Source organism: Macaca thibetana, chromosome 10 (genome assembly GCF_024542745.1).
Source record: "Macaca thibetana thibetana isolate TM-01 chromosome 10, ASM2454274v1, whole genome shotgun sequence".
In the NCBI taxonomy this organism is placed as follows: domain Eukaryota; kingdom Metazoa; phylum Chordata; class Mammalia; order Primates; family Cercopithecidae; genus Macaca; species Macaca thibetana.
Window position 1 is genome coordinate 70,358,740 of NC_065587.1, and position 13,401 is coordinate 70,372,140.

Here is a 13,401-nt window from a genome sequence, read left to right on the forward strand (position 1 = left end):
GAAAATTGCAATCCAGTAGAGACGATAGCAACAGTTTGGAAGAGATGATACTGATTGGGACCAGGAAGGAGTGATGGAGGGGAGAAGCACACAGGTTATAAACACAACTGAGGCTTGGGCTGGTTCAAGAGAGCCAATTGTCAAACTTTCAGGAATTTTGCAATCCGGTTGCTAAACTGTTGGAAGCTTGAATTGGCCATATTGGGAGTATTTACACTACCAAAATTGGCAAGTGCTATAAATCAGCCTTCTTTATCCTTTCGAAGAGTCAACTGTTATACATTTGTCATCTCACCAGTGGACATAAGCATTTTGAAGCAGAATTGAATATTGCGTGTAAATGAAAATGAAATCGAGGAGGACTCCAAAGCTTTTGGACTGTCACAGCATTCGTGCCATAAGCAACAGGGTTAGGAAAGTTGCAGATTGTCAGAAACAACTAGTGTTTCCATCCCAGAGAGAGGAGGGAGAACTGCTTTCTTTGTAGGTGGGAGGAGTAGGACACTGTCTTAGTCCATGTGTGTTGCTGTAAAGAAATACCTGAGGCTGGGTGATTTACAAAGAAAAGATATATTTGGCTTGTGGTTCTGCAGACTGTACAAGAGCATGGTGTCAGCATCTGCTTTTGATGAGGCCCTTGGACTGCTTCTACTCATGGTGGGAGACAAAGAGGAACTGGCATCACATGGTGAGAGAGGAAGGAAGAGAGAGAGAGAAGAGGGAGGTGCTAGGCTCTTTGTAACAATCAAATCTTGTGAATACTAATCGAGCAAGAACTCAATTATTACTGCAGACAGCACCAAATCATTCATGATGTATCTGCCCCCATGGCCCAAACACCTCCCATCAGGCCCTACCTCTAACATAGGGGATCAAATTTCAACATGGGATTTAGAGGAAACAAATATTCAAACTATCTTGGATGCTTAAACAAAGAGGAAAGAGAATTGTCTTTTTCCTTAAAACTGGGATGGGGGTTCATTTGTATTCAGGGGACATAGAGAACCTCAACAAGGCTGGGGAGATGGAGTAGGCGGGAATCCAGAAGACAGAGTAACTACTGAAAGGCTGGAGAGAGTCTGGTTTATGGCCTGTCTCAAAGTAATGGATGCGAGGAATCCTGGTGTGTTCAGATTTGGTGTGTTTCTCACATTCTAGGGGGATGCTGTGAGTCAATGCCCAGAGCCCCATTCTTTGGCCCCTTCTCAGTACCATGTGTGAAGACTCCACTCTAGGGCATCAAAGTGGCAGAAACTGAGGGTTCCACATGGCAGGGGAGGAAGGAAGGAGCTGTGGAAAACACGTCCATGTTTAATCATCTGCTCATCCTTCAAGAAATGTTTCTGGAGAGCCTGTTATGTTCCTGGTGCTGGTCTCCTCCTGAGATGTCTGTGGTGGTTGGACAGGCAGCTCTGAGATAGGATTGTGCCAGCTCAGCCCTCCTCCTAAGTCCTGGCGCCCCTTTCCGCATCTTTTCCGCTCAGGCACTCAGAGGATCAGAGCGGGAACAGCTTTCAGAGTTGCCTATCTGGGGCTTCTCAACATTACAGTGGGGATTCCTTAGAATGGAGTCCAGCATCAAATAATCTAGAGATGGCCTGTAAGGGACCACCCACAGAGTTGCCCCTCACTTAGCACCCTCTTCTCACCTCCCGCATAGGCCCCAAAGGCACGGAGGACACCTTTGAACAGCCTTGCTGTAACCCACTTCCTGCAGCACCCACACACTTCCTGGGGCTGGGAGCCTCTTAGAGGGTTTCCTGAGACTCCTGAGGGTGTGCAGGGAGCTCGGTTACCTTCTCTAAACTCCACTGAACCTGACGTTGCACGGCATGTGAGCTGGGCTCTCCAGCTGGCCTTGCCCTTATGGGGCAACCCTTGGCCAGCCGTTCTATCCTCACACTTATAGTCAGTCCTCTGCTTCAGTGGATGTTAGATGGCAGAGACATCAACCACCAGCAGCGCCCTGGGGTCCAGGAGGAGAGCTACAAGGAGTGGGGTAGTAGGAGCTGGCATGAGTCCTAGAAATCATGAGACAGGAGGAGCCATGAGAGGGGCCACCTGGGACGGACCTCCACTTACCCCATTCAAGGCTACCTGGACCCAACAAGGCTCCAAAACTTTTGAATCTGAGTCCTGTCCTGGATGCCCTGGATCCAACCCAAGGCAGAAGCTGGGGAAAGAGTCTCCTTCTTCCCAGTCACCCCATCTCCCGGTGTCAGGCTCTCCTACTGGAAGGAGAGGGCGGAGAGAGCTAGTACTCAGGGATTCATACAATGCAAGGAAGCCATGGACTTGTTTCTGAAAGGAGTGATGCCTCCTCAAGAAGAGCCTCAGGCACATCCTTCAGGAGGGATTCCAGAAGAAGGCATTGTGCTCCTAGGAGATGACAGTTCTAGGCAGATTATGGCCCCTGAAGGCCTTCCAGTGGGACAAGACACGAAGGTAGAAGACAGCACTATTGATGATCCTGACCCTGTGTTGGCCCAGGCTAATGTATGTGGGATATCTTGGTTTTTAATAAAGAAAGTTTAAAAAAGAAAAACAAAAGACAAAGTTCTAAAGTAGCAAAAGCCTCATAGAATAAGGAGGTAAAGAAAAAAATATTTTTGTACAACTATAAAATGTGTTTGTTTTAAGCTGAGTGTTGTTACTAACAAGTAAAAAAGTTAAAAATTAAAAACTCTATAACATAAAAATGTTACAGCAAGCTAAGGTTAATATATTATTGAACAAGGCAAAATATTTAAAAAATCAATTTAACATAGCCTAGACCAGGCATTGTGTCACATGTGTGTAGTCCCAGCTACTTAGGAGGTTGAGACAGGAGGATTACTTGAGCCCAGAAGTTCTGGACTGAGTGTGTACACTAAGTTCAGAATCAATGTGCTGACCTCCTACAAGAGAAGGGAGCGCCAGGTTGCCTACAGAGGAGTGAACCAGCCCAGGTCAAAAACGGAGCAGGTGAAAACTGTTGTACTGATCAGCGGTGGAGCCACACCTGTGAGTGGTCACTGCACTCCAGCCTGGGCAGCACAGTGAGACCCCAGCTCTTCAAGAAAATTAAAAATAAAAAATGTATATACTTTCAGTGTGGCCAAGGTGTATGGTGTTTATAAAGTCTACACAGGGTAATTTCCTAGGACGTCACATTCATCCACCACTAACTCATTGACTTACCCAGAGCAACCAGTTCTGCAAGCTCCATTTATGAGAAGTGCCCAATACATGTGCACCATTCTTAAAAATCTTTTAAAAAATTATTTAAAAAGTCTTTTATACCGTACATTTACTGCACTTTTTAATGTTTAGAAATATTTATTTACTTACTTTTTTTTTGACACAGAGACTTGCTCTGTTGCCCAGACTGGAGTGCAGTGGTGTGATCGTGGCTCACCACACCCTTTAACTCCTGAGCTCAAGTGATCCTCCCACTTCAGCCTCCCAAGTAACTGAAATTACAGGTGTGCATCACCACACCTAGTTAATTTTAATCTTTTTTTGTAGAGACAGGGTATCATCATGTTGCCCAGGCTGATCTCGAACTCTTGGGTTCAAGCGATCCATCTGCCTTGGCCTCTCAAAGTGCTGGGATTACAGGTGTGAGCCAAAATGTCTGGCTAGAAATGTTTAGACACACAAATACTACTGTGTTCTAATTGCCTACAGTATTCAGTACAGTAAAATGCTGTACTGGTTTGTGGCCTAGGAGCAAGAAGCCATACCATATGGCTGAGGTGTATAGTAGGCTATCCCTTCTAGGTTGGTGTAAGCACACTCTGTGATGGTCACACCAAAAGCAAATTAGCTTGTTGAAAGCTGTTGTGAGACCTTGGTTCTTGTCTTCTGAGTTTAAAAGAATTTAAGCAAGAGACACACAGCAAAGGAGATGCAGCATAGAGTAATTTATTGCAAAAGGAAAATAATATTTTGAAAGTTAGGTACAGAATAGACAGTACTTCCTGAGAGAGACAGAGGATTCAAGACTGGCTGTTCATAAGGATAAGACAGCAAAGACTGGCACTAGCGAGGCTCCCTTTATGGGAGTCTTCAATGATTATTCGTAAGGAGGTGGAAAGAAGTGTTGCAAGTAAGCATGTTCTGGGCAGTCCTCTGGGTGCACCTGAGCAGTAGCTGTACATGCTTGTTCATACATTGCATAGCTCATTAGCATCTTAAATCTCCACCCATGGATGTGTTTTTTACTATTATAATGAGAAAAGGGTCAGTTTGAGGACAGGTAAAATCAAAATGCACAGAGGGGAAGTCCCTACTATAGATAGCTTTGTTTTAATCAGCTCAGTTAGAATGCCAGTGCTGAGTCTTACTGTATTGACAGTTCTACCACCACTGTTGCTGCATCATGAGAACATGGTCACTTCTTTGACTACCTATCCTCCCTCAAGGTAATGACACATTTCTCAGGATGTATCCCCCTCGTTATGAAATGCATGAACATGTTAAGGAAATTGAATTGATAATTTTAACACTTCTGAAAATATTTCTTGAAGACCAGATATTTTCACAGGAATATTTCTTTCTTTCTTTCTCTTTTTTTTTTTTTTTTTTTTTTTTTTGAGACAGAGTCTTGCTCTGTCCCCCAGGCTGGAGTGTAGTGGCATGATCTCAGCTCACTGCAATCTCTGCCTCCTGGGTTCAAGCGATTCTCCTGCCTCAGCCTCCCAAGTAGCTGAGACTACAGGCACACGCCCACCATGCCCAGCTAATTTTTGTATTTTTAGTTTCACCATGTTGTCAGGCTGGTCTCGATCTCTTGACCTCATAACCCACCCGTCTCGGCCTCCCAAAGTGCTGGGATTATAGGCGTGAGTCACCGCACCCGGTCTTTCACAGGAATATTTTACCAAAAAATTAAAGAGGAATTAAAACCAACTGTAGCACACATACACACACACACAACACACACACACCAGGAATGAAGATTTGAGAAAATTGTAAAATATACCCAATTTAGATGATATCAGGAAATTTTTGTTAATTTTATTAGCTGTGATAACAATATTGATCTTGTAGAAAAACGTCCTCAATCATCAGATCACCCAGGATGGACTCCATTTGCAACTGCAGGTGCATGCATGACTGAATGAGCAGTGGACGTGACTATGCACCTTCCATGCATCTCTGATTATAGGGGAAATTGTTTGTCCTCCAATTCCTGTCTTCACTCTTCCAGCAGGCAGGGACATGGACAAATCAGTGACCCAGCATGGACCCAGCAGATGAGGCTAATGCCTTAGGGCACGCAGGAGGAATCTGAGCCTTTGAAAAGTCTTCTGGAGCAGAGACCCCTCCTGGTATTGTATGAGAGGGAAACAGGACATATTTTGATCAAAGAGAGGGGAATATCAGCCAACTTCAGGTTCTTGGGACAATGTCTAGCAGAAGGGAATATTTCTCTAATTAGCACAGATTTGCTGTATAGGCTGATACTGGCCCTGTCTTCAGCAACTCAGATTTACCTTGATTCGTTTAGACTAATCTCCTGGTCTAATGAGGAGACATCTTCAACAACGTCTCAACATCCTCCATTGCTCCTCAAGTTCTGAGTTTCCCTTCGGTAAAACTCCAAACTACTGGATGTTTGAAGCAGGAAAGGAGAGTATAGATGAACAGAAATTTGCAAGTAGTAAATGTGCAGAGGGATGTCGTGATTATTATTGGTCAAATATCAGCATCAGGACACAGAAGAGGCTCATGCTGTGACCAGTCATGGTCCACATGGGGCCTGGTCCAGTCTTAAATGCCTTTTCTGATTTTCACACAGCAGATGCTAGAGTCTGCTGGGATGAGGTCACAGATGTGATGGAAAAATTTAGGACAGAACAAAAATGAGGCAGAGAAAGAACAGCAGGAAGGCTGATCTGACAAGGAATGGAGAACATAAGTAACCGTCTGAGACAGAAGGCAAAACACAGGACTCCGTGAACAGATGATCTCCCTGTATCCCTCTTCCTCCTTTAATATATGTTTGTGTCAAAAGATCTACCAAGTTGTGCATCAAACTCTTAGTAATGGCGACTCTTGGAGTGTGAGATTTGGGGTAGACAACTGACTTTAAAAAGCTACTCTATATTTATACATTTTCTAGGTTTTTTTATAATAAGCATGACTATTACTGTTAACATTAAGGAAAGAGACAAAATTTTAAAACCAGGAGTAACCTCACCAAGAGTGGCCTCTGAGCTCTGCTCCTTCTGTTGGGCTGAGACCTCTAGGGCAAGGCTTTTTCTGCCCACCAGCTGCCCACCATGCTCCACCTGGTAGGTGAGCACATCATCCCTGTGGGCAGATACGTTCACCAGGAGCCAGCTTGTTCAGTTGTAGGTGCCATCCTTATTCTCAGTGAGGGTGGAGGCTGTTTCTATCTGGGACACGTTTCTGTTCTCCAACCAAGTCAACTGTAGGTTCTAGGGGTAGAAATTCTTCACCTGGCAGGTGAGGTTCACCTGGTTCCCTGCCTTTATGGGCTGTTGAGTAACATCCAAGAAGGGTGGAACTGAAACAGCACAGGGCAGAAGCTCTGACCCGGTGCCACAGATAGATCACAGGGAGCGCTCATAACTTAGCTCCCACCACCACAGTGCGGGCGTCACCAGGACAGTGCTAGGCAGACAGCACATGCTCAGACATCGAGGGTGCTCTTTGCATATGAGTGAAATTATTAAGCACAACACCCAGCACATAGTAGGTGCTCAAGGACTGGTAGCTCCTACTAGGCTAAGAATGAGTGAAACCTACAAGCACAACCCCTGGCATACAGTTGAAATGTCATAACTGCAGCAAAATCAATGAAATCACCAAGCACGTAGGGGCTTGGCTCATAGTAGGTACTCATTAATTGTAGTTGCTCTTGGCAAAATAAATGAAACTATCTAGCACAGAGCTTGGCACCTGGTGGGTAGACATCTAGCTGCTGCCATGAAAATGATAGTAAGTGACCAGTACATCTAGGTGCATGGAAGGTGAGCAGCACAGTTAGGAATTCGATTCCAGGAAATCTAAGCCCTGGAATAAAAGCCAGAGAGGAGGAGCAAGCTTGTCAGCCAGATATGGGGTGAGGCTAGGAGTGAGGATGCTCTACCTCTAATGGCCTGAGACAAGTTTTCAGTCCCACAAAGAGGGCCCCCCGTAAAGTGACATGGGCCACCTCACAGATGACCTGAAAGCAAAGGTCTCCAGAGGCCAGCACCACCCTGGCTGTGCTGCACATGCTATAGGACATACTTTCTCCTGCAGGGTCCATGTTGATCTGGAAGCTGGAGAGCTCATTCCTATTTTTGAACCATTTCGGGGTGATGTTTCAGGGGGAGAAGCTGTGGGACTCACAGGTGAAGCTCACTGTGTGCTCAGCTGTGGTCCTCACTGCAGTGCATGATACCATGGGGGCAAAGGGTTTGGCTACAAAAGGAGCATCGAAAACCAGGAGACATGACTGAGATGACCATCACTAATGATGAGCGTGTGACACGTTAACCTTCATGGACATTAGTTTTTAATCCTAATAATACACAGAGGGCGGTGTCCTCATTTTACAAACCAGGCTGGAAAGGCTCTGAGAGGTGAGGAAGTCCAGACTTGAGTTCAAAGTTCTCCTTTCTAAACAGGGTGACTTCCACCAATCTGGGTGCAGGAACAAAGTTACTGATTGGTCTCCCTCTGTGTATTGACTGGTCCTAGCCTGCCTCCCCTGGAGAGTTCACCAATCTCAGGCAGTGCCGAGACCAGCTGGGTTGGGGAGACCCTAACCCAGGGCACTAGAGGAATTAAAGACACACAGAAAATATAGAGGCGTGGAGTGGGAAATTGGGGTCTCACAGCCTTCAGAGCTGAGAGCCTTGAACAGAGATTTACCCACATATTTCTTGACAGCAAGCCAGTGATAAGCATTGTTTCTATAGATTATGGATTAACTAAAAAGTATTCCATATGGGAAATAAAGGGGTGGGCCGAAGTAAAGGGATGGGTCTGGCTAGTTATCTGCAGCAGGAGCATGTCCTTAAGGCATAGATCACTCATACTATTGTTTGTGGTTTAAGAATGACTTTAAGCTATTTTCCACCCTGGGTGGGCCAGGTGTTCCTTGCCCTCATTCCGGTAAACCCACAACCTTCCATTGTGGTCATCATGGTCATCACAAACATGTCACAGTGCTGCAGAGATTTTGTTTATGGCCAGTTTGGGGGCCAGTTTACGGCCAGATTTTGGGGGGCCTGTTCCCAACAAGAGAGGGCATTTACAGAAGCCAATACAGGGAACAATGGTGAACTGGTGCCACTGTGAGAGCTGGAACCAGGCTGCTCAGCCCAGGAGACGGGTGGCCTGACACACCCAGCTCCTCATCTGTAAAATAGGACAGCATTTCTGCTTCCCAGGATGCAGTGAGGATTAAATGTGGCACTGTTTGCTTTGGATCAAACACAGAGGATGCTTCATATAAGTGAACAAAGTTCTATCTTTAACCCAAATTTCATGAATACACAGAGATCTCTCTTAGGTATTTATTAATTTGTTCCATATAGTTCATTCTTTTCACAAATATTCCAGCAGGATCTGTGAAAGAAAATGAAGTAATTAAGGCAAAAGTTTTAATGTAGAGCCAAGAGTTTGTAAGAGCATTGCACCTACACCTGCTAAAGGTCAAGCCACTAGGATGTTGCTGTAGATCTGAATAACAACTGAAGTCAAGGTACGTGGGGTTTTGATCTCTCTCATCCTGGAGTACTTTAAGTAACCAATGAAAACAGGTTTGCAGTTTAGAATTTTTGCCCAGCCAATGAACTCTCTCTAAAACCAAGTTTTTGAAAATCCCCAATACAAAACCTTTCCTGCACTGCCGTATGAGACTATATTCAGCGCTTCTCTGACTCTGTGTACACAAAGTACAATTCTTTATTTCTCAAATAAATGCTATTTCTTTGGGCCTTTCTGCCAATATTTTTGTTGTTGTTAGCAGGCCTAATCTGTGCCAAGTACTGCCTTTCAAAAGACGGAGCGTTTTTGGAATCTGGGTCTTCAGTTGGGTCAGGTTTGGGTTGACAAACAAGATCACTGAGTACTGAGAAAGCCAAAGGTGGTGACTTTTTTCATCATTAGTTAATTACAAGAAACACAGACCCAGGCCATCTAAGCAGGCAGGAGCCCATCCTGCATCCTGAAAGCACACAGATTAGAGAATCAGAAAAATGAGGGCAGTTTCTTTCCATAGACAGGTCCTAAAGGGCATCTCCAAATTGCTAATTACTACCCTACCTCTTCTACAACAATCACCAGGAAGCATATATCACACATATTTGCCTTTGCACATATTAACCTGCTCCCTAACATGTGTCAAACATTTTGAGGGCCCAGGAAGGAGGGTGTCACTTGAACAAGAGAAGTTATCGAGACACCACCAGCATGGGGACCCTAGCGGGATGACAGGCTGTAATCAATTTCCAGTTATGGGAGCCCAATGCCGCTTGCTGCCTCTATACCTCTCTTTAATCTTTTTAATCCCCCTCCATCCATGTGAGGGACTCCTCATGTGAGCTCCTTTATAGGATGAGGCTCAGAGAGGAGGCCTGGCTGTCCAAGGGCCAAAACTGGATACAAACTCCACCCTGGTAAGATAAGAGAAGACAAATGAAAAGCACAGAGCGTGGCATGTAGTAGGTGCTTAACAAATGACCCCTGTGACTGTTATCAGGAGGTCTGGTCATTACTGCTTCTGAATCTACACATTTATCCTTTAGGCAGCAGAACAAAGAAACCCTGCTCCCTGTAGCTCATGACAAACCCAAATGACAAAAGGAGCAGAAACCAAGTGAAGATTCTCTCCCCTTTACTGAACAGTCCCCTCAGGAAACAAGTTTGGCAAATTGGCTTTCAAAACACAAACAGCATCACAGATGCCTCTCTCCAGAGGAACTATTTACAGAAGCTGGAAGCATTTTGGAAGGCACAGGGAACAGACTCCTCCATGACATCTTGGTGTGTGGGGGGCAGGGAGGATCCTGGGGCTGAGGAGTGAGTATTTGCTGGGATTCCAGTGCTTGTTTAAACACAAACATGTTGAAATTGTTCCCAACACTGAGGCTGGGACCTGAGCAGGGCTTAAACCAGGCTTCTCCTCCTCAGCCCCTAAGGCCTGCTCCGTGGGAGAGCCAGGCCACTGGGGCCTTCTGAGATGTCTCTGGCCCATGTTGTTCTGAAGCATCCACACCCAGAAAAACTGCTCTCAATGCTCAGCAAAATGGGGGACCACTTTTGCTAGGGGGCTGTATATTAGAATCTTCTGGAGTCATTAAGAACTTTGGATGCCCAGGCTAACGTCAGACTGATTAAACTGGCATTTTTTAAGGAGGGAGCCTTGGGCTGGATTAAATTTTTGTTTTTCAAATTTCCCAGATGATTCTAATGAGCAGCCAAGATCGAAAGCCACCAGACCCCATCCCAAACCCCATGTATCCTTGAGGCCTGGAGGAGCACTGACCCATCTGAGGTCTCATAGCTTCAGCATCACATAGTTCACATTTATGGAACATTTACTGCACTCCAGGTGCTGCTATGAGCATTGAACAGGATTTCACTCCTCCAGTCTCTGTCCCCAGTCTGTGAGGTCAGTGTCATCATCAACAGGTGCAGACACTGAGACTCACTGTGGTAGAGCACCTTGTCCCAGGTCACAGAGCCAGGAAGTACCAGAGCCCGGAGGAGGCCCAGGCAGTTGGGCTCCTGTCTGCCCCGCACTAACCACTGTTCTGCGGAAACTCAGTAATAACCTGAACACCACCACCATTCAGGACGCTGTGCACATCCTCTCCGATCTTCACAGAACCCAGAGGGGGTTTGGTGCATGATTATCAACATTGCACAGATGGGGAAACTGAGGACTCAAGGGAAGGCAAGAGTGGTCCAGGATAACAAGAAATAACAGCTTGATTTAGGGGTGCCTACAATGTGCTAGGTGATTTACAGAGAGAACCTCAAATCCTATCCCCTCTCCTAAAGGAGTCGTGATGATCACCATTTTACAGATGAGGAAACTGAGGCTGAGAGAAATGAAGGCGCTGCCTCCTTGTCCTCCATGTGTCCCAGTGGGCACCTCCTGTGTCCCACCAAGCACTCATGTCCATTAACAGAGCAAGTAAGTGCCCTGAATTCTTGAGTCCCAACACTGACCGCACACCCAATTGTCCCTTTGAGATTCTTGACTTCATGCAATTCTAGAGAGAAGCCTGCCTCCTGGATACCCAGGCCCAGATACCCTGTAGCCATAAAACACTGTGGGCTCCTGACAGCCCAAGGGGAGAATGGAAACTCTTGCTCACAGTGGCCCCACTCACCCACTACGGAATACCTCATCTCCTCATCTTTAGTCCTCAGCACCAAGAAGGGGTGGGCACATGCTCTGCCGGGCTGCAGGAGACCTGACTTTGCTCCACAGATGCTGCTCAGTGAAGGAAAAACAGCACAACATGGGGGAAGAGTCCTAAATGCTTCATGTGTGCTGAGACCTGTCCTTTAGGAACAGGCTTGACATAGAATGAGCCATCTGCAGAACCTTTCTAAAGAGAGTGTAAAGCTAGCCCCTCCTACCCCTACAGGACTTTTGTTTTGTTTTGTTTTGTGTTGAATGCTTTTTGCTGTAGAACAGAGCAATGCAAGAGTTTAGAATGAGGTTGGAGCATTTCTTCACACTTTAAAAAGCATAGCTGAGGGTTGCAGAGACAGAGGCTGTGAGTCAGACTGGTGGGGATCAGACCTTGGCTCCCTGACTTGCTCACCTCTCAGGTGTCCTCTCTGAGCTTTAGTGCCTCATCTTTAACCCATACCCTGTTTGCCCCAAGAATACTCTTGTCTCTAATCCTAATGTAACAGAAATGCATATAATGTTACATTAGAATTAGAGACAAGTTCTGTTCAGAAATAACTCCAAGAACAGTTTTTATATTTTATTTTCACATTGAATATCGGTCAGATTTACTTCAACCTCAAAGAGCATGTTTATGTAAAATTAAATGAGCTCTGGCAGGGAGCTGCACTTTGTTTTTCTTTCTAAATGGGTTAAAAGAAGCAACAAATGGCTCCTCTTTCCTAGCACTGGTTATAAGGAGACTCTGGCACAGCTGCTGCTCCCTGCTTCCCTCCCATCTCCCTCCTTTCTCATCCAGGGCATCAATTAGGCTGATAATATGACAAAGAGGAGTGAGCACTTTACTAGGAGGTAGCAGATTGGGGTCACACCTGAGCCACTTACTCGATGTGATTGCCTAGGGTGGGAACACATCAGCTGGGAACTTGTGTCTTTATCTGTAATAAGTGCAAAATTAGGATAAAGCTACCTTCTCCATCTGTGTTTAAGGGTTGTTAGGAGCCTTGATTACTAATCATCTAGAAAGGAAATTAGGCAGTATTCTTATACATGAAAACACACACACCCTCTGACCTAGCAATGCCACTTCCAGTGGGCATTTGTCACCTGAGTAGGATAACACATGTACAAGGTCACCCACTGCAGGATTGTTTTAATAGCTCAATATTGGGAGCAACTTACATATTTATCAACAGAATACTGTAAAGCAAATTTGATATTTTCATAAATTGGAGTATTCTGCAGCTGTTAAAGAGTGGAACAACTCTCTATGTCCTGACATGGAATATCAATAAGGAATGATAGGGCTTATGTTTGGAAGAGTTTTTCCAACCACCAATGGGCTTTAGTATCTGAATATGAGGTGCATTCTGAGCCTTTGGGAAACTGATGTAAAGGAGAAATGCCGGCTCTCTGGTCAGTGGTTCTGTTTGAGGAGCTTTTATTTAGCTCCTTGAACATAGTCCGTGTTGTTTCTCTTTGTCTAGTCTGAAATAGTTGTTGCCTGGGGGAAGCAGCCTCCTCTTGGACTGTAGATTAATTCCTGGCCTGGTCCAGCTCCTCTGAACCACTGGACAGGCCCCATAGGGAGCAGGGAGGTCGCAGTGCAGTGCAGAATGGACGTCTCTCCAGCTGCGACTGACATGAACTTCTCAGGCTGAATCACCTGCAACTCCTCCTTAGCTTTCACTTTCACAACAAAGCAGTCATTTATTCATCTTTACATGATCCTGTGTGTTTCCTCATGTGTATCAAAGACTTTCATTGATTGGGTGCACATCAGGAGCAGGGCTTGAGCTCAGCCCACTGCATATATTATCTCGTTTAACCTTCACAACAAGCCTGTAACATGAGACTGTATTAGAAGTGAGGACAATGAGGCACAGAGAGGTTCGATTTTATGATACAGCTTTGGGTTGAAGACCTGTATGGAGCTCCCGAGCCCTCCTTCAAAGTGTCGTGCTTTGCTAAATTTTTTTGCCTTCACTTTCTGGCCATATGGAGTGTTGCACTTTCTGAACCATTTC

The 13,401-nt window shown here is 45.4% G+C and overlaps 1 protein-coding gene and 1 pseudogene across 1 annotated transcript in view; both read right to left on the reverse strand.

The window, feature by feature from the left end:
* The window catches only part of NSFL1C (NSFL1 cofactor), a 401,445-nt gene that overhangs the window by 309,418 nt on the left and 78,626 nt on the right, over window positions 1-13,401 (reverse strand). The window lies entirely within an intron of this gene.
* Window positions 1,933-13,401, reverse strand: part of LOC126964117 (signal-regulatory protein beta-1-like) — a 64,654-nt pseudogene continuing 53,185 nt past the window's right edge.